The sequence below is a fragment of the Equus caballus genome, chromosome 8 (assembly GCF_041296265.1).
Source record: "Equus caballus isolate H_3958 breed thoroughbred chromosome 8, TB-T2T, whole genome shotgun sequence".
NCBI classification, from domain to species: Eukaryota; Metazoa; Chordata; class Mammalia; order Perissodactyla; family Equidae; genus Equus; species Equus caballus.
In genome coordinates, this window is record NC_091691.1 from 72,090,242 (window position 1) to 72,108,992 (window position 18,751).

At 37.8% G+C, this 18,751-nt stretch overlaps 1 pseudogene; it reads left to right on the forward strand.

Moving 5' to 3' along the window:
- Positions 1-15,599: 15,599 nt before the first annotated feature.
- LOC111774834 (malectin pseudogene) lies at positions 15,600-16,418 on the forward strand (annotated as a pseudogene).
- The last annotated feature ends 2,333 nt before the right edge of the window (positions 16,419-18,751 follow it).

Sequence of the window (18,751 nt, forward strand, 5' to 3'; positions counted from 1 at the left end):
ATGGTATTGTGTTCTTGAGTTCTTTTTCTGTTAGTTCGTTATTAGAGTATAGAAATGATACTGATTTATGCAAATTGCTTTTATACCCTGCAACTTTGCTGTAGTTGTTGATTACTTCTAAGAGTTTTCCAATGGATTCTTTGGGATTTTCTATATGTAAGATCATGTTGTCTGCAAACAGTGAAAGTTTCACTTCTTCCCTCCCTATTTGGATTCCTTTTATTCCTTTTTCTTGCCTGATTGCTCTGGCCAGGACCTCCAGTACTATGTTAAATAAGAGCAGTGATAGAGGGCATCCTTGTCTCATTCCTGTTTTCAGGGGAATGGTGCTCAGTTTTTGCCTGTTGAGTATGATGTTGGCTGTGGGTTTGTCATATATGGCCTTTATTATGTTGAGGTAGTTCCCTTCCATGCCCATTTTGCTCAGAGTTTTTTTCATAAATGGCTGTTGGATATTGTCAAATGCTTTCTCTGCATCTATTGAGATGATCATGTGGTTTTTATTCCTCAGTTTGTTGATGTGGTGTATCACGTTGTTTTGTGGATGTTGAACCATCCCTGTGTCCCTGGTATGAATCCCACTTGATCATGATGTATGATCCTTTTGATGAATTGCTGAATTCTGGTTGCCAAAATTTTGTTTAGAATTTTTGCATCTATGTTCATCACTGATATTGGCCTGTAGTTCTCTTTTTTCATGGTGTCCTTGTCAGGCTTTGGTATCAGCGTGATGTTGGCCTTGTAGAATGTGTTAGGAAGTGTTCCATCCTCCCTAATTTTTTGGAATAGCTTGAAAAGGATGGGTATTAAATCCCCTCTGAAAGTTTGATAGAATTCCCCAGGAAAGCCGTCTGGTCCTGAGGTTTTATTCTTTGGGATATTTTTGATTGCTGTTTCAATCTCTTTCCTTGTTATTGGTCTGTTCAAATTGTCTGCTTCTTCTTGAGTCAGCTTTGGGAGATTGTAGGAGTCCAAGAATTTATCCATTTCCTCTAGGTTATCCATTTTGTTGGCATATAGTTTTTCGTAGTATTCTCTTATAATCCATTGTAGTTCTGCAGAGTCTGTTGTTATTTCTCCTCTTTCATTTCTGATTTTGTTTATTTGAGCTTTCTCCCTTTTTTTCTTTGTAAGTCTGGCTAGGGGTTTGTCAATTTTATTTATCTTCTCAAAGAACCAGCTCTTTGTTTCATTGATCCTTTCTACTGTATTTTTCATTTCAATAGCATTTATTTCTGCTCAGATTTTTATTATTTCTCTCCTTCTGCTGACTTTGGGCTTTGTTTTTCTTTCTCTAATTCGCTTAGGTGTAGTTTAAGATTGCTTATTTGGGATTTTTCTTGTTTGTTAAGATGTGTCTGTATTGCGATGAATTTTCCTCTTAATACAGCTTTTGCTGTATCCCATATGAGTTGGTATGGCATGTTATCATTTTCATTTGTCTCTAGGTATTTTTTGACTTCTTCTTTAATTTCTTCAATGATCCATTGCTTGTTCAATAGCATATTGTTCAGTCTCCACATCCTTGTACCTTTCTCAGCTTTTTTCTTGTAATTAATTTCTAGCCTTATAGCATTATGATTGGAGAATAGGCCTGTTATTATTTCAATTTTTTTAAATTTGTAGAGGCTTGCCTTGTTTCCCAACATATGGTCTGTCCTTGAGAATGTTCCATGCACACTTGAGAAGAATGTGTATTCTGCTGTTTTTGGATGAAGTGTTCTATATATATCTATTAAGTCCAATTGTTTTAGCTTTTCATTCAGCTCCACTATTTCCTTGTTGATTTTCTGTCTGGATGATCTGTCCATTGATGTGAGTGGGGTGTTGAGGTCCCCTACTATTATTGTGTTGTTTTTAACATCTTCCTTTAGGTCTGTTAATAGTTGCTTTATGAACTTTGGTGCTCCTGTTGTTTTTAACATCCTGTTGTTTTTAACATCTTCCTTTAGGTCTGTTAATAGTTGCTTTATGAACTTTGGGTACATAGATATTTATAAGCATTATTTCTTCTTGATGAAGTGTCCAGTTTTAGGTGTTTTTTTAAAAATTACGTATATTTGTTATTTTGCTATTTGACTGGTATCTGTCAATTATGGAAAAACAGGCCCTAGACCATGAATCAAAGATCCAGACTCTAGTGACTATATTTTCCTCACTTACTTGTTACCAGTTGATAAATTATTTTGTCCTTTGAAGCCTCAGTTTCCTCATCTGAAAATAGGAAGAATAATACTGTCTATATTGACAACCCAACAGAGCATTGTGAATATCGAATGGGAGGATTAATGAGAAAGCACATTGGAAGCGTAAGTCCAGGCTTTCCCAAAGCTGTAAGACTCTGAATAAGCACGAGGCTATTGAAATTGCATTGATACCAGGCAGGGGAGAGGAGCTATGAGGGAGGAGGGGATATAAAAAAGCTGTATATTCTCTCAGAAATGAAACACAGATTTTGTTTTGCCACCAGAAATGGCAGAATCATTGAACTTATCTGAAACCTGATTGACTGCTCTATATTCCAAGACTTGAGGAGACAGGAGCTATCACATAAAATATCAAATAAAGACAAACAGTTCACCTAATTGGCTCAATTAATTGAAATACAAACAAGTGTGATAGTCAGTCTTTAAGGAAATAGGTAATTTCACACATTGCAAAACAGTTTAGATCTGAAAAAGTAAGATGAAAGGGTATAACCAAAAGGAGAAATTCAGAGGAAGTTTTATGTCCCAAAAATAAAACATTTCAGATTCCTTAGAGGGAAATAATGATCTCCTATAAAAATGACCAAACCAAGGAGAAGAATGACTACGAGACAAGTACTATCCAATTCTGGACAGAATACTGGTAATAAAAGATGAGAATTAGTTAATCCTTATCAACTTAGAAGAAAGAGGGAAGTGAGGGCAGAACTCAAATCTAAAGAATCAGATCCTAGGACCAGAGTCTGACAGGTGGGTGGGAGAGCATCAACCCCGAGAATATGTCAGCTCAGGGAACAACAACAGTGTTTTATGAATGAGTAAACAAAGTTTCAAAAAGTTTAATTTGTCTGAGGTCACAAGGACATTAAAAAGAGAAAATTTTAAAAACAATTCTTATGACCATAGTCCCCAGTTGAGCCCATTGGGAAGGCTTGAATTTAGATTATTACATTGCTGCAAAATCATGAATACTTAAAAAACAACTTAAGAAAATTATGGTAAAGCAACTAACTAATTAGCTGTAATCTGTCAAGTACCTAAGGCTTTTCACATAGAAATGTTAGCCATCAAAATGGATATCCAAGACCATTTTAACATACTTCCATTGCTAGGTGAACAGAACTGGGACTCATTTCATTGCAATAAAAAAAGGAGCAAGGATTTAGGCAGACTGATCATATATATCCAGAATATTGGGCAAGAAAATAGCCTCAGGGAAATAGGTTTTCCTCCTAAAATGGACTACACATTCTGAGCCCCAAAGCAGTATCCATTGAACAGTATTCCTCTCAATATGTTTACCTCTCAGATTCTGCCGCCTCAGATAATGTGTTTGAAAAATAAGTAATTCAAAATTCAAGCGTGTAAAACTATAACTTTATTCCTTTATAATTGAAAATAACCTAAACCCCAATTCCCATTTCCAATAATGACAGAAAACTGAGCAACTTGAGTCACATCAGTCCCTTTCCATTTATACACTCAGTCTTCGAGCCGTCGCCTCTCTCCATTTGCATTCTCTATGAAATGAAGCTAAATCCATAATGAGCAGTTTTTAATTTTGATGAAGTTCAAAGTATCAAATTTTCCTTTTATATTTGGTGCTTTGGGTGTCATTTCTAAGAAAATCTTTGTCTGCCCTGTGTTTTATTTTAGAACATGTAGCTTTTTGTTGAGTCTATGATCCATCTTGAATTAATTTTTGTGTGTGGTCTGAGGTAGGAGGCAATGTTCATCTTTTTCCTATAAATTTGTCTGGTTGTTCTGATACCATTTGTTATAAAGACTTTCTAAATTCCCTACTAATTCGCCTGGGTCTCTTCACCAAAAATAGACTGTGTATATGTGGGTCTGTATTTGGAGTCTCTATTCTGTTTCTTGGATTTATATGTCTGGTTTTACACAAATATCACACTTTCCTAATTATAATAGCTGCATAGTAAGATGTGAAATCAGGTAATTTAAAGACTCCAACTTTGTTCTTCTTTTCCAAGATATCTTATGGGCTATCTTAGGTTTTTGTATTCCCATAGAAATTTTATAGTCAACTTCTCAATTTCTAAAAACTATTTTTAAAATTACAAAAAACCTAATTTGTTGAATCCATAGATTAACTGTTATAATATTTCTAATGTTGTTGAAAAATCTGCAGTATTAGCATTTCTAATCCATGATCGTGGTGTAGTTCACCATTAATTTAGGCCTTCTTTAATTCTTCTAAGGCTTGTATTGCAGCCTTCAGTGTACATGTCTTGTATTTCTTTTATTAAATGTGATCCTAACCACGTATTTATTTATAAATATTTCATATATATAAATACATATATAATTTTTTCTAAGCCTTTTAAGAATATTTTGCTGACTTGATGCCCCCTTAACATTAAATGCTTTATTCAGAGTTCATTTCCTAAAGTACAAATAGCCAGAGTACTGTTATCAAAATCATGAAATTCGTAATGATATAATATTACTCAAATTTTCCCAATCATGTCCTTTACAGTAAAATCAAATTCTGTATCAACTGTTCTGTTCAGTTGTTACTTCTCTTTAGTCTCTTTTAATCTAGGACACAGCTGACTAATAGAACTTACTGTGATGATGGAAATGTTGCATATCTGCCCTGTCCAATATGGGAGCCTCTAGCCATATGTGGCTATTGAACTCTTGAAACGTGGTTAGTGTGACTGAGAAACCGGTATTTGTTTTACTTTTTATTTAATTTTAATTAATTTAATTTTAAATTTACATAGTCACATGTGACCAATGGCTTCTGTATTCAACAGTGAAAATTTCTAGAATAATTCCTGTTTTTCTCGTCTTTCATGTTCTTGATATTCTTGATAAGGAAGGCCAGTAATTTCATAGGGTTCTTCAATTTAGGTTTGTCAGATACTTCTTCATGGCTAGATTCAGATTATGAATTTTTGGCAATAAAACTTCAGAAGTAATGTTGTGTTCTTCTCAGTGCATCATATCGGGAGGCTGAAGGTGTTGATTTGTTTCGTTACCTGTGATATTAATTTTGATTACTTATCCCGACATGGCTCTTTCCCAAGTTTCTCCACTATTAAGTGAATAGATTTCCCTTTGTAATTAAAAAGTATCTCATATGCAGTTACGTTGAGATTATGTAAATAAATTTCCTTTTACTCGTCACTCTCACACATTAGTTTAGTATTTATTGATGATCCATGTCTGTGTCAATCATTACCATGATTTTTAAAAATGCTTTTCCTAAGATTTCTTTTTATTATCTGGTCAAAGATTAGCCCAATACAAGCCATTCCACCACCACCATCACCAGAATCCTGGATTGCCATTGTATAAATGAATTCTCTTGATCTAGAATGATTCATGGAGGAGATCAAATAAATGTGAACATACATTAAAATATATAAATGGAATATATAACAGAAGTCAAAGCTAAGTTGCCAGTCTTATTAAAATGAGAGAAAGAATTTTCTTTTACTGTAATGTGTTTTCATCATTATTTTTAGTCCTTCTGCCTTGAGTACTCCCTATGCACTGGCCATTTTGGTATATAAATGTTTTACACACGACTATCTTATTTAAAACTTAAAATAACCCAATACGGTAAATTTTGTTATAATGATTTGACAAATAAGGAATCTGAGGCTTAGAGATTGGTAATGTCTTGGATCATATAGCTACGTGGTGGAATCAGTATGTAGAACTTAGGCCTCTCTGACTGTGAAAAGTAAGAATGTGAATGTAATTCATAGCTAGTTTTATTAGAACTTTTCCACTTTCTTCTAAAATCTAAGGCTGGAAGAACCAGTGTTATATTACTGTAGAATCTGCTTAACTGGCTCCAGGCCACCAAGCAAGCATCTGCACTGGCATTCCATTTGTGTGGACTGCATGGTCAAAGATAGAAGTTGAAAACCATTGTTATGATAAAAAGAAACTGCAAGGAGAGATATATCTGAAGGAAAGCACTGGAAAAGAGAAGGATTTAAGTTATGCATATAAATTCAATTCTTTCAAATAGACTCTTCTCCTGAAGGATGAGTTTTGCAAAACATAATAAGATCCCTGGCCTCTCCATTGGGCCAGGTCATGCATATCAAGGAACACAAGACTCTTTTCTGCCCCTGTCACTCCTTAGATATTTGCTTCTATAATTAGTTCAAAGCATTGATCCTAGCTGGATTATTAAGATAATTGAAGACGGAAAAACATATTTACCCTAGATTTCCAAAGGACTTAGCCAATCCTTAATTTTATTCAAGAACCAATTATGCAGTTGTAGAGCTGCAAATATTATAAATTATAGATCTTACTACTAAGGCTTTCAGTCCAATGGAGATGATACAGAAACTTGAAATGCTCACTGATATTAAAGAACCGAGGTTGAAAAGGAAAGAGTTATCACCCGGCAGTATACAGCAAGTTGAATGTATTACACAGGAAGGGAGAACTAGAAATGAAGAGGAGGCAGGCACAGGTGGCCTATGGTAGTCTTGGAAGGTTTCACAATAGAAATGGCACCACACTGTTGAACAGTTGTTAGCAGTCATCATCATGCCTAAAGCAGATAACTGAGGTGTAACCCATATGTATTCCAGAAGGTGGAGTGCCATGCATCCCTTTCTTTTCCAGTCAAGAAAGCACACAATGAATTGCAAGAAAATATGAGAGCTGTTTTTAGAGAGATAGCCTTGAAATTCTCCCTTGTATTAAAAAGGGGAATCATCCATATACTTAAACATTTAATTCTTTTACTGACAGTTGACTTGTGACACACCTCATATTTCCTCCATGTGTCTCAACATTGTGGTTGAGAAAGGTGGACTAATGACCTCTAATAATTCTCCCACTTTGAACGTTCCCTAAATCCTTGATCAAACATTGGTTAGATGACTGACTATAAGAACATGCCATGGGAAGTAGTTTATGGAGAGAGTAATTGAGAGAGATTTCTCTCTTGCCTTTTCAGAATTGAGCATTTATTGGCTCACGAAGGCATTTGGAAGTAGAAGGTTTCTTGGTGGCAAAATGAAAACTAGAAATCAGCATTAAGAGAGTCAACAAAAAGGTTATGTCAGAATCCTGAGAGTCACCCTTGGTGGAGAGGACTTCAAGAGCTAGAGTCACAGCTCAATGTAACAAAGGATGCCAGGCTGAGTTCAGTCTCTGGGTCCAACAATAGTACACCTCAAAAGAGTGATACAACATACTTTCAGACAAAGGGCTCAGCTGTGGTATTACCCACGCACAGTATGACGGTGACAGTGAGAGCTACAAGGCACAGTTGGTGAGAGAGAAGAATCATGATGTATATAATCCCAGAAAGGCTATTTTCTGCCCCAACTCCAACTACAGAGTTCTGTAACCATGAATATTGTTAAACTCTTGTTGACAAAATAATTATCTTAAGGAAACAGTACTTACCAAGTGTAATCAAAAAGTCAACTTACTTATTTTTCCTTCGCCCCTTCCCGCTCCCTTCAACTAACATTCCATCTCTTTATTTTTTATTTTTTTATTTATTTTTGGTAGTAAGTCTTTATTTATTTTTTCCCCAATTTTACTTATTTATTTTTTTTTAATTGCAGTAACACTGGGTTATAACATTATATAGCTTTTGGATGTACATCATAATATATTTCAAATTCTGTGTAGATAATGTCATATTCACCACCCAAAAACTAATTATAGTCCATTGCCTCACACGTGTGCCTAATCACCCCTTTTGCCCTCCCCTCCCTTCTCTCATGGTAACCAACAATCCATTCTCCATTGCTATGTGTTTGTTTGTTGTTGTTTTTATCTTCTACTTATGAGTGAGATCATATGGTATTTGACTTTCTCCCTCTGACTTATTTCACTCAGCATAATACCCTCAAGGTCCATCCATGTTGTCACAAATGGCCGGATTTCATCATTTCTTATGGCTGAGTAGTATTCCATTGTGTATAAATACCACATCTTCTTTATCCATTCATCCCTTGATGGGCACCTAAGTTGCTTCCAAGTCTTGGCTATTGTGTATAATGCTGCAATGAACATAGGGGTGCATGTATCTTTGTGCCTTTGTGTTTTCAAGTTCTTTGGATAAATACCCAGCAGTGGGATAGCTGGATCATATGGTAGATCTATTCTTAATTTTCTGAGGATACTCCATACTGCTTTCCATAGTGGCTGCACCAGTTTGCACTCCCACCAGCAGTGAACAAGTTCCCTTCTCTCTCACATCCTCTCCAACATTTGTTTTTTCCTGTCTTGTTAATTACAGCCACTCTGACCAGAGTGAGGTGATACCTCATTGTAGTTTTCATTTGCATTTCCCTGATAGCTAATGATGTTGAGCATCTTTTCATATGCCTGATGGCCATCTGTATAACTTCTTTGGAGAAATCTCTGTTTATATCTTTTGCCCATTTTTTAATTGGGGTTGTTGGTTTTTTTGTCATTGAGCTGTATGAGTTCTTTGTATAATTTTGATATTAACCCCTTATCTGATATATGGTTTGCAAATATCTTCTCCCAATTGTTAGGTTGTCTTTTCATTTTGCTGAACACTCCGTCTCATTAAATCTGGCCAGGGGCAGGAACTTTGCTGATCACCCTTACGCTATACAAATTGTTTACTAGTCACTTCCAGCAACACAAGTCTCCATATAGTACAGTCATGAGCTAAATGATGACATTTCAGTCAAGGATGGACTGCATATCTGACAGTGGTCTCATAAGATTAGTCATTTAGCCTAGGTGCGTAGTAGGCTATACCATCTAGGTTTGTGTCAGTACATTCTGTCATGTTCACACAACAACGAAATCACCCAACAACGTATTTCTCAGAATGTAGCCCCACTGTTAAGTGATGCATGACTGTAATTAAAATGTCCAATCTCATAAAACCCCAAACTGGTTTTAAAATAAACACTTCTCCTCCCCCATTTCAGAAAAGAAGCCTGCGAATGGGGAAGCAGGTGTGGGCAGTGCCTCAACCTTTCCAAAGAGTTTCCTTAAATTCCTTTTTACTTGGCTCAAAGTGAGGGACAGACACATCAATAGCTATCTCAGAAAACTTACCCTCAAATGCTCAACTCTTTTATAACCTTATGGGAAGAGAGGATCAAGAACTGTGTAATTAACTGGTTTTTATTTAACAATCCTGCATCCCTCTATCACCTGTCTATTGAACACTTGTGTTATGCATGCCCTGTTTTAGCCCCTAAAAAACTATCTAAGAGATATGAGGCACAGTTCTAATTCTCTTTGGAATGAGTGTCATAAAATTAGCATAAAAATTCACAAGAAGAGGGGTTCGTTGGTAGCTGGAATAGTCAGGGAAAGTTTGATGGAAGGTGTGATATCTGTGTTATGACTTACGGAAGAGATTAATTTCTAACAGGTAGAAGTGAGGAAATAATGGATTCATAACTACTGAACAGAGCATAACTGTGATCATGTGGTCAAAATGTAAAAACAACAGATGTTTTTGAAAAAAATTAAGATTTGCTTTACTGGTATTATATAGAGCATATTTAATCTAGTACATTTTCCTATATGCCTATCTCACTCACCAGATCTGTAAGTTGTAAGAAGATAGGAGCTGTAGAAGACATTTGCCCATTTGGGCTATCCAGTATTTGAACTCACTCCCTTGGAGAAGGGCAGATATGTCTTCCCTAGCTCCTGGCAGCTAGACTCAGGCATTTCATTGAAACTAGTGAATTGGATATTTTCCCCGGGACTTTAATTGGGAGCAAATAAAGCAAAGACACAGGGAGCAAATTGGAAAGCCTTCCAACAGAGGTGACAGCATGCATCTCTTGGCAACAGCATCAGTGGCTACTTCTACTGCCCAGAACTGGTACTGGAGGTCAGATTCTTTCTGTGGCGTCCTCTTGTATGCAATGTAGACCTACCTACTTGAGCTTCTGCCCATTTTCTGTGGTTTGTTCTTGAGCCTTCCCAGTTACTCTTGGAAGTATCCAATACCTTTCCAATAAAATTCCTTTTCTGTTTAATTTACCCAAGCTTTGTCTCTGTTGTTCGCAACCAAGGACCTTGACTAATAAATGTGGCTCCATTTCTTGTTCTGTTTTGTTGACAAAAGAAGCACTCAATTGTTGAACTGAATTGAATTGAAAAGTCTATTGCCAGGTTCTAAAAGGTTTTAAGGTTTAAGCCGACAATTTTTTATTTTATTTTTCATGTGTTGGGCCATTATAAATTTCTGTTGTCATTCTCAATATTCTCTCTCTTACAGTCTCACCTATTTTCATGACTCCAGCAAACATCTCTACACAAATAGTACTGCAATCTCTATCTCCACTTCACTTTCCCTCATAAGATTTCACTTCACATTTTCACTTGCTTGATGGGCATTTCATCCGGGTGCACTGCCAGTACTTTGAGATTATAAATTAAAATGTTTTAATTTATATCCCAAATCAGCTCTTTTTCTCGACTTGACTACTGTTCCTAAATTTATGACTCTTTTCTTTGTGACCCAGGTCCAAAATCTGGAAATCACCTTTGACTCCTTTTTCTCCTCATAACCCATCACCAACTTCAACGAAATTGTAACTGAGGAATTTATCACTGAGTGTCTGCTGACTGTTAGTCCCCTTGACGTGCTAGTTTTTATCATACTTTTCTGGGGATGAGTCTCTCTAGGGCATCCTAGGGGAATCCCTATAGTGATGAAGCGGAAGGAAAAATAACTAGAAAGGAAAACTAGGCTAATTTACAGATATATCTCGAAGGATTGGGACTGACCATGAGAATGGATGACTTAAATTTCACAGGTGACTTTAAGACATTTCAGTAGATTAATGGTAGTGGATACAAGATGATAAAATGTTATGAGGGGGTGGTGTGAAAATTGGGGCTGGAAACACAGTTTCTTGAGAACATGAAAAGAAGGAAATACCAGGAAGGGGCAGTAGGAGTGGAGAGAAGCTGTATGTATGGGGTGATTATAAAATATGAAAATTAGAGCCAGATTCAAATCTCAGTACCATTATTCCCTACCAGCAACCTGATCTTAAGCGTGCAGAGACTATTTCTCTGTCCCTCAGTTTCTTCATCTCTACAATAAAGATAATAGTACATACCTCAAAGGTTATTGTGAGGATTAAATGAGTTTGTACAAATGAAGCACTTACAAGCAAGCCATTAAAATAGTAAGACGCCAGTAAACATTAGTTCTAAAGGATGATTTCTTTTTTTCACATTACAAAAGAAAAAAGCATGTTTTAAGTGACATAAATAAGAAGAAAAGATAAAATATGAAAAAAAGAGTAGAAAAAATTGGCAGAGCTCGATCTGTCAGGCAGGGAGAAGATGATAGAGCAGCCCAGATTTATAAGGTTGGCCTTTCACATGGAGATGGCACCTTTTATCTAAGACTCAGAGGGAGAGAAAAGCAGCTCAGAGAATACATTCATCACTCCAGGGTGAAGAGGAGGATGTGAGGAACAGGTTGTATTGAGTGGTCCATATGTTCTGCATGGGCAGAGAGAGTGCAGGGCTGTCTATGGACTGAACAGAAGATAGAAGGATTTTTGCAGTCTTCACTGGGATTATTAATAACCATTTGGTCTCAGCCCAAGTAAGAGACATGTAGCTGGTGATCTCACTACTGGACCACCCATCTTTTCAACATTTAGGTCCTCCCCTGTCCGTGAAGCAATTGACATGGCAACTCACCAGGCCCAGAAAATGAGCCATGATCTGACACTTGCCCTTTTTTGCCAAATGTTAGTTGACAAAGGGAGGGAGTAAGGGGTGAATTCTGGACACACATTTACATGGCTCTACTGTCTAGAGGAGGCCTCCTAAAGTTTTTGTTTAAAACCCATGAGTCTTCCCCCGATGTGGTTTGGAAACATATACGCATCCCAGATAGGTATGTAAATTGGAGAATTACATCACATTACACACAGATGTACATTTTGTCTTCTCTGGGGCTGTCTCTGATTTTACTCTTCCTATCAGGGAACTCTGCCAAGAAACTTCTGAGAAGCAGACAGGTCATGAGCCTTAAAAGGGGGAGTACTGCTCCCTCACATTCGTTCCAAGCTCACAAGTTATATTCCAGCCAAATGTAGGTCCTGGGATCCATTCAGTCCCAAATTTAAGTTTCTCAGAAGCCAACAGCCACCACTCATCCTTCTGTAGAGAGTAACTACTGAAATGGCTGTGCCACTCGGTAGAAATCAGAGAACATTAAAAACAATGCCTTATGAGTGAGAAAACTGACAACCTCTTAGACAGCCTTATATCTATCTATTTCATTTCCTTCTAACAATAATCCAGCTGGTTGAGAGAGCTAGGTATCATAAGTCTCATTTTATAAATAAGATAACCAAGGCCCAGGGACACTTAGTCTTCCCATGGCATCCATCATGCTTTATGACAGACTCCATGAACTGAGTTCAGTTTCTACTTCTTCAAAGCATACCTAAGCATGAAAATTCATTACCTACTAAAATATCTGATAGCTATGCAGGTAATGATTGTAACCTAATTATCTTCGTATTTTCAGCATCTAACCCAATACCTGGCATCAGATGCTCACTCTATTAGATGGCAAATGTTTAGATACAGCAAAACAAAACAGAATGGAGTGATTTATTTTCTTCTTCTTTGGGATGTTCTTGTTATTCTCACCTCTGCGGAAATGAACAGACTTGATTTCACTGTATTATATAAACCCAAGGGCTATCAAGAGAAAATATTGACCCAATAGTAATAATAGGTAACTTTATTTCAAAAATGTATTTATTCCCTGCCTAATTCTACAGCTATTTCTCTAAGGATGAGTAAAATACACAGAATATATTCCCCTTTACAGATTTCCCAAGAACAAGAATAATACCATCTACTTCTTTCTGCGTCCCCACACATGGCACAAACTTCTACAAATGTTTGAGACAGAATAAGTCCTGGCTGACTATATTTCAAATTCTGAACACTATTCCTTTCATGACATAGAACTCAACCAAGACATAAAACTATAAATAATTTCTAGACAAAGGCAAAATACATGATTTTGTTCTAGGTACTATAAGACACACAAGATTTTTAGGTAAAATGTTTTCTCTCAGTATACTTACCTGTTAAAGAAATAATATTTACATATATAAGACTTGAAAGAAAGTACAAGTATGGCTCCTAAAGGTTAAGGAGTCCAAGAAAAGAGATTCATATAGTATCGTAGTCAGGGATCCATTGAAAAGGAGGTGCTTGGGACTCATCAATAAGGGTGCTCCTTCAAAGTTGTTGCCCTCAACTCACATTCCCTATCAGCTGTCTTCACCCTGGAGGTATACATGCCCTGATGGAGGTGATAAGTCTTGCTTGATTGCAGATGCGGTAGTTTTGCAAAACATAGGTCCATCTCCAGATTTCTTCTTTGGTGATAAATTTGTGGTTTTATTTGCATTTTGATTTTATAGAAATCCCCCAAGAACAATATCAACTGAATCCATAATCAAGATGTGAAAGGAAAAGGAAAAGAATTAGGAAGCTTTGATCCTTAATAGCACCCAAGCCTGTCAAGGTGAGGGTGACCACCTTGGGTAGGGAGGCCATAGTGACACAATATCCCATCACATACTCATGCGGAAATCCCACAAACATGCATCATCCAGACATACAAAGTCCCATCCTCCACACAAAGCATGCATATAAATATTCCAAAGTCAACTTAAGTTTTCTACTTTCATGGGAGGTGGAAAAAAAAAATAATAACTACTGAAAAGCTAATGTTCCTCATTAGAAAATCTCTTTCCTTTCCTGTGCCTGGTTTAAGTATTCCTCCCCTCAGGTCACTAAGGGTCCTAGTTCAAAGACATTTCACAAATTGCTATAGCATCAATTTTTTTTCTTATTCTTCCTCCACCTCTTATTGGCAATCAATTAACTCTAAATTAGAAACGAATATTTAGTGCACATATTGGAATTATTTGTAACAAATGCAACCACACTATAGATATTTCAATTCGTCTATAACTATCACATTAAAAATAATTATTTGCACATTCAGCAGCCACAAATGTAATAATCAGGGAGGTTTGATTTTTCAGTGATTTAAGGTATTTAAGGGAAATAGACACACATGCATATGAGGCTGTGCAAACACTATCCTCTCTTGGTTCTCTCTGTCTTGAAAAATTAAAATTTATGCTAAGACCTCCACTTGACCCTAGAGCTGAGAAACAGTAAGAGATCCACTTCTAGGAGCATCCTTCACACCCGTCCACCCAAGCTCAGTTTCCAAAGGCCAACACAAAGGGCATATTATATGTCTTCAGCTCCGTGGCCCAAAGGTACCTGACTGGAACTGGGAGCCTGTCCAGTCCAGACAGAAGGAAAATATTACCCTTCTATTTAACAAGGCAGTGCTGAAGGATTAATCATTAAGTAAATAGCAACAAGCCAGGAGGTTTGCAGGAGGGACAGAGTTCCACCCCATGTTCTCAATTTTTCTGGGATTCAGGACGGAAATTATTACAGAGATAGTTTGGAAGGGGCTGCAGTAACAACCACCTTCCAGGGCAAGATGGAACAATGCACGAAACCTCAGGCCTGACCCAACCAAGAGAGAGATCCATTCCCAGAACCCTCCAGAGATCACAGGTCCATTTTACCTAACAGTTGGCATCCATGCATAAGGTTGATAAAACCTGAAGAGTGTTCCTGGTCCAGCCATGTGCTGTTGTGTGACTTTAAGCAAGTCATTTAATCTTTCTCAGCCTTGGCTTTCTCAGTTTAAAACTGGAGGTGTTACTCCCATTGTCAGCTATGCTGTAATTAGTCACACACAGAAAATAAAAATCCTCAGAACAGTCACTAGGAATGCTTAAGTCTCTTCAAGCTTCCCTACTGTGAAGATAGATCGAAATAAGAGCTGCCTCTCTCAAGAAAAAATACTTCTGTAATCTGAGTAGGGGGCCTGAGCCATTTGTCTGAACAAAATGGGACATAGTCCTTCCGTTAGAAACTAGATAAGGCATTGCTTCATAAATGGCCTCACCTTGTGGCTGCAATACACATGGTGTAACCCCACACAACTGCATGGTGTTGACAAGATATAGACATTTCAGAAAATGTATTGTCTCAAAGCTAAGTCCCTATTTTTTTTTTTTTTAAAAAGGAGCTTGAACAAGAGTATTTATCTACGATTGGATTTAATCTGTCTCCTGTTATAATTTGCACCTATTAATTTATTCTGACAAAAAAATATTTACTGGACATCTAAAGTGTGTTGACATCAGTGCTCAAAGCAAAATGGAATATAAGAAACTATGAGACAATCTGAATTTACACCACACTCAAGGTATAGTTAAGGAAGAAAAAGATAGCACAAGTAAGATACGTAAATCAAAATATAAGACAGAATTTGTAAGGATGGCTGAGAGATACAACGTCTGCAGCAGCTGGGGCAGAGCAGCCTATGTCCGTTTTTCTGAGTCTGCCTAAAGTAGCCTTGGAAGCGGGGTGTGGCTCCCATGGCAGTGGTGCTCCATATCATGCTGGGAGCCAAGCTGCCACACAGTCTTACGTAGGGTGTCAATGCAGCTGGCCAAGCATGTGTGGATGTACATGAGATCCAATTCTTCAAGGACCTGTTGGAAGGTAGAGTGGGCAGAATCTCAGAGTATGGCCTGATCTGCAAGCCTAGGCTCCAGCCCTGCCCTCCTGACCCTGAGCCAGTCAGTGGTACAGCAAGGATCCTTGCTACAAAGTATCCATCAGGAAGATGGAGCCTACTCCCTAGTGTTGAAATTTGCCAAGGTCTCCCTTGCAAATCCCAAACGTTTAGTGTGTAATTGAATTGCCATGTCATGGTGAAGATGTCTTTGACAGTGTTAGGCACAGCACAACTCATGATGAGATGATCTCTATGAGCATCAGAAAAGGGTAGCTGAGGGCAGGGGCAAAAGTCCACCTTCACTGGGAAACTCTACACTAGGTTTGTCAAAGGAGTACTATAACAATCCCAAAGTTCATCCACTCTTCATCATGGCAGGGATGGTGAATGACATACTAAGGCTTCTGCCTCCTCCAGGAATGAGGAAGGAAAAAGAAGGAAAAAGAGAAAAATATGATAAAGGGTCTAATCTCCAGAGACAGACCAATAAGAACCAGATTCAGTTGCCACCTTCCCTCCCTAACCTCTGTCTCAGACAAGAACAGCCTCATTTTCTCACTTTTCTAATCCTGTGACCTTGAGGTCTATATTCTAAATCTGTTAACTTTGTGTGTTGTGAGAGTAAAGTACCCTCCAGAATAGGGGTGGATGGGTATGAGAAAGAAATCAAATGTGGTTGGTTTGGGTTTCTATATTTTTCACAGTCATTAACAAAAAAAATTAGGGAAAAATATATAAATATATATATATTTACCTTCCATATACATATATGTATATATGTATGTGCATATATAATATGTGTGTAATATATAGTGTGTATATGTATATTAACCGTCCCTAATTTTTTGTTAGTGTGTGTGTATATATATATAAATGTATATATATTTTTTATGTATATGTTATATATATATATATGAATTAAAGAATTTGATTATGTGAGTGGATTAAATAATGCATGCTCAAAGGTGTCCCAAAAAAGACAATATTGACATGACCTGGAATCAATAAAGTTCCACAGAGGAAAGGAGAGACTAAAATGCGCTTTTGAAGAATGAAGAAGAGTAGAATAAACTGAGAGCACATATGAGGACATTCTCTGTGAGGGGAAGAATTTTATAGTTGAAGCAAGACTGCAAAGATGGAATGAGTTGAGTGGTACCCAACCACCTCCTCTGACTCCTGGACCCCAGCCTTCTGACTCCTTCCCCTCTTGCCTTGCTCCCTCTTATGCCCATATTCATGTCACTTTGGCAGGGTGGTTTCCCCTGATACGTAAGTCAGAAAGGCCCTTTGTCCTAGCCTCACAGTCATCCAAGATGATCCAATACTTGTTTATCCTTTGCCCTGTTTCCTAAATCTCTAGTTAGCGGGTAGAGGATCTGCCATGTCCACAGGTGTACGACCCAAACAGTGCCTAGCACAGAATAGGTTTTCAATTTATTGAATGAATGAGCAGATCATTATCAGATTCTAAAGAATGAGATCTAGTCTGCAAGGAGTGACATGACAAATTTAAAGATGAAAAGAATATGTTTGAAGTCCTCAAGAACTCAGAGTCTAGTGGCGGAGGAAGATATGCATAGGATGAATTACAAGGTAATCTCGTGAAAAGTTTATTAGACACACATAGTACTGCTGAAAGTAAGAAAGAAGGCATCAACTCTGCTGGAAGGGTCAGGGTGGGTTTCACAGAGAAGGTGAGCTCTTTGCTGAGTCTTAAAAAATAGGAGGAGCACTCACTGACTAGCAGAGAGTAAAGCAGAGGATTTGAAATACGAGTAGTATAGTGAGCAGTAGATTAAATTGGAGCTCAGAGATGCTTTGAATTTCAGCCTTTGTTTTATCTACAGAGTCACAGCCAGAGGATATTGTCATGAGTTGAAGTCTAAATTGCTTTAGATCGCAAGTTCCCAAAGGGTAGGGATCATGTCTTTGGTGTGTTCTCTTGGAATTTCATGCTTCCTGCGCTGTGGGTGTTCAATAAATATTTAATAATAACGAGTTGATTAATTGAGAGCAATTCATGTTCCATATGCATGGGTAGAGCCCTCTTTTCACTTTAATTACTACTGCTTTAATCATCATTAAATAGCATTTCTAAGATAGCAATTTGATTCATTGTTAAACACATGGGCTGCCTGAGTGTCTAGCCCTAAGGTAAATAGCAGTATCCGAGAATAATCCTCTCCTCACTGCTGGTGAATGACTTGTGACACTGCCTATATAAAATGGAAGCAGTGGAATTCTGGAAGCGTACTTTACTGAGAAAGAGCACCTGAATGGAGTCCCGGAGAGGACTCGTGAGATTGGGAAATGTAGGGAATATCCCAGCAGAAATCAGGAATCTAGTGAGAAGTTTATCACCTGGTGGAGACTGAAATAAAACCAGAAAGAGATCTTCTAATAAATGTTGCAAGAAATGGTTGGGCTCCTGGCTTCATGGCGGCATCCAGGGAGAGTGGATCATCCAGGGAGTGTAGCATCTAGTGAGGAAGTGTGCTCCAGACCAAGTGAACCCAACAGGGCTGAGGTGAAGAATAGAGACACACCTGTATGTCTGAGCATCATTGCCAGCCAGGTCATCAATGACCAGACTGTCACAGGTTGTCAATGGCCAATCTCACCTCAGCCGAGCAAAAGGGAAAAGGCATTTGTGACTTAGGCCAGCATAAGCCTGGAGAGTAGTGAAATCAAAAGCAGAGGAGGCAGCATTGAGCCCACTGCAAATCCAAGCCAGATAAGGGAACAAAGGTGAAGACAAGGTAAGAGCTGGGGAGGAGGAGGAATGGGAGCAAAGGTGAGAACACTTACAGCTTTCCCATAAGCACAAGTGGAGAAAGTATTTACAAAAGCAGGAAGACCAATTTTCTGCTTCCCATACTATCCAGGGCCCAGCATGGAGCAGGCA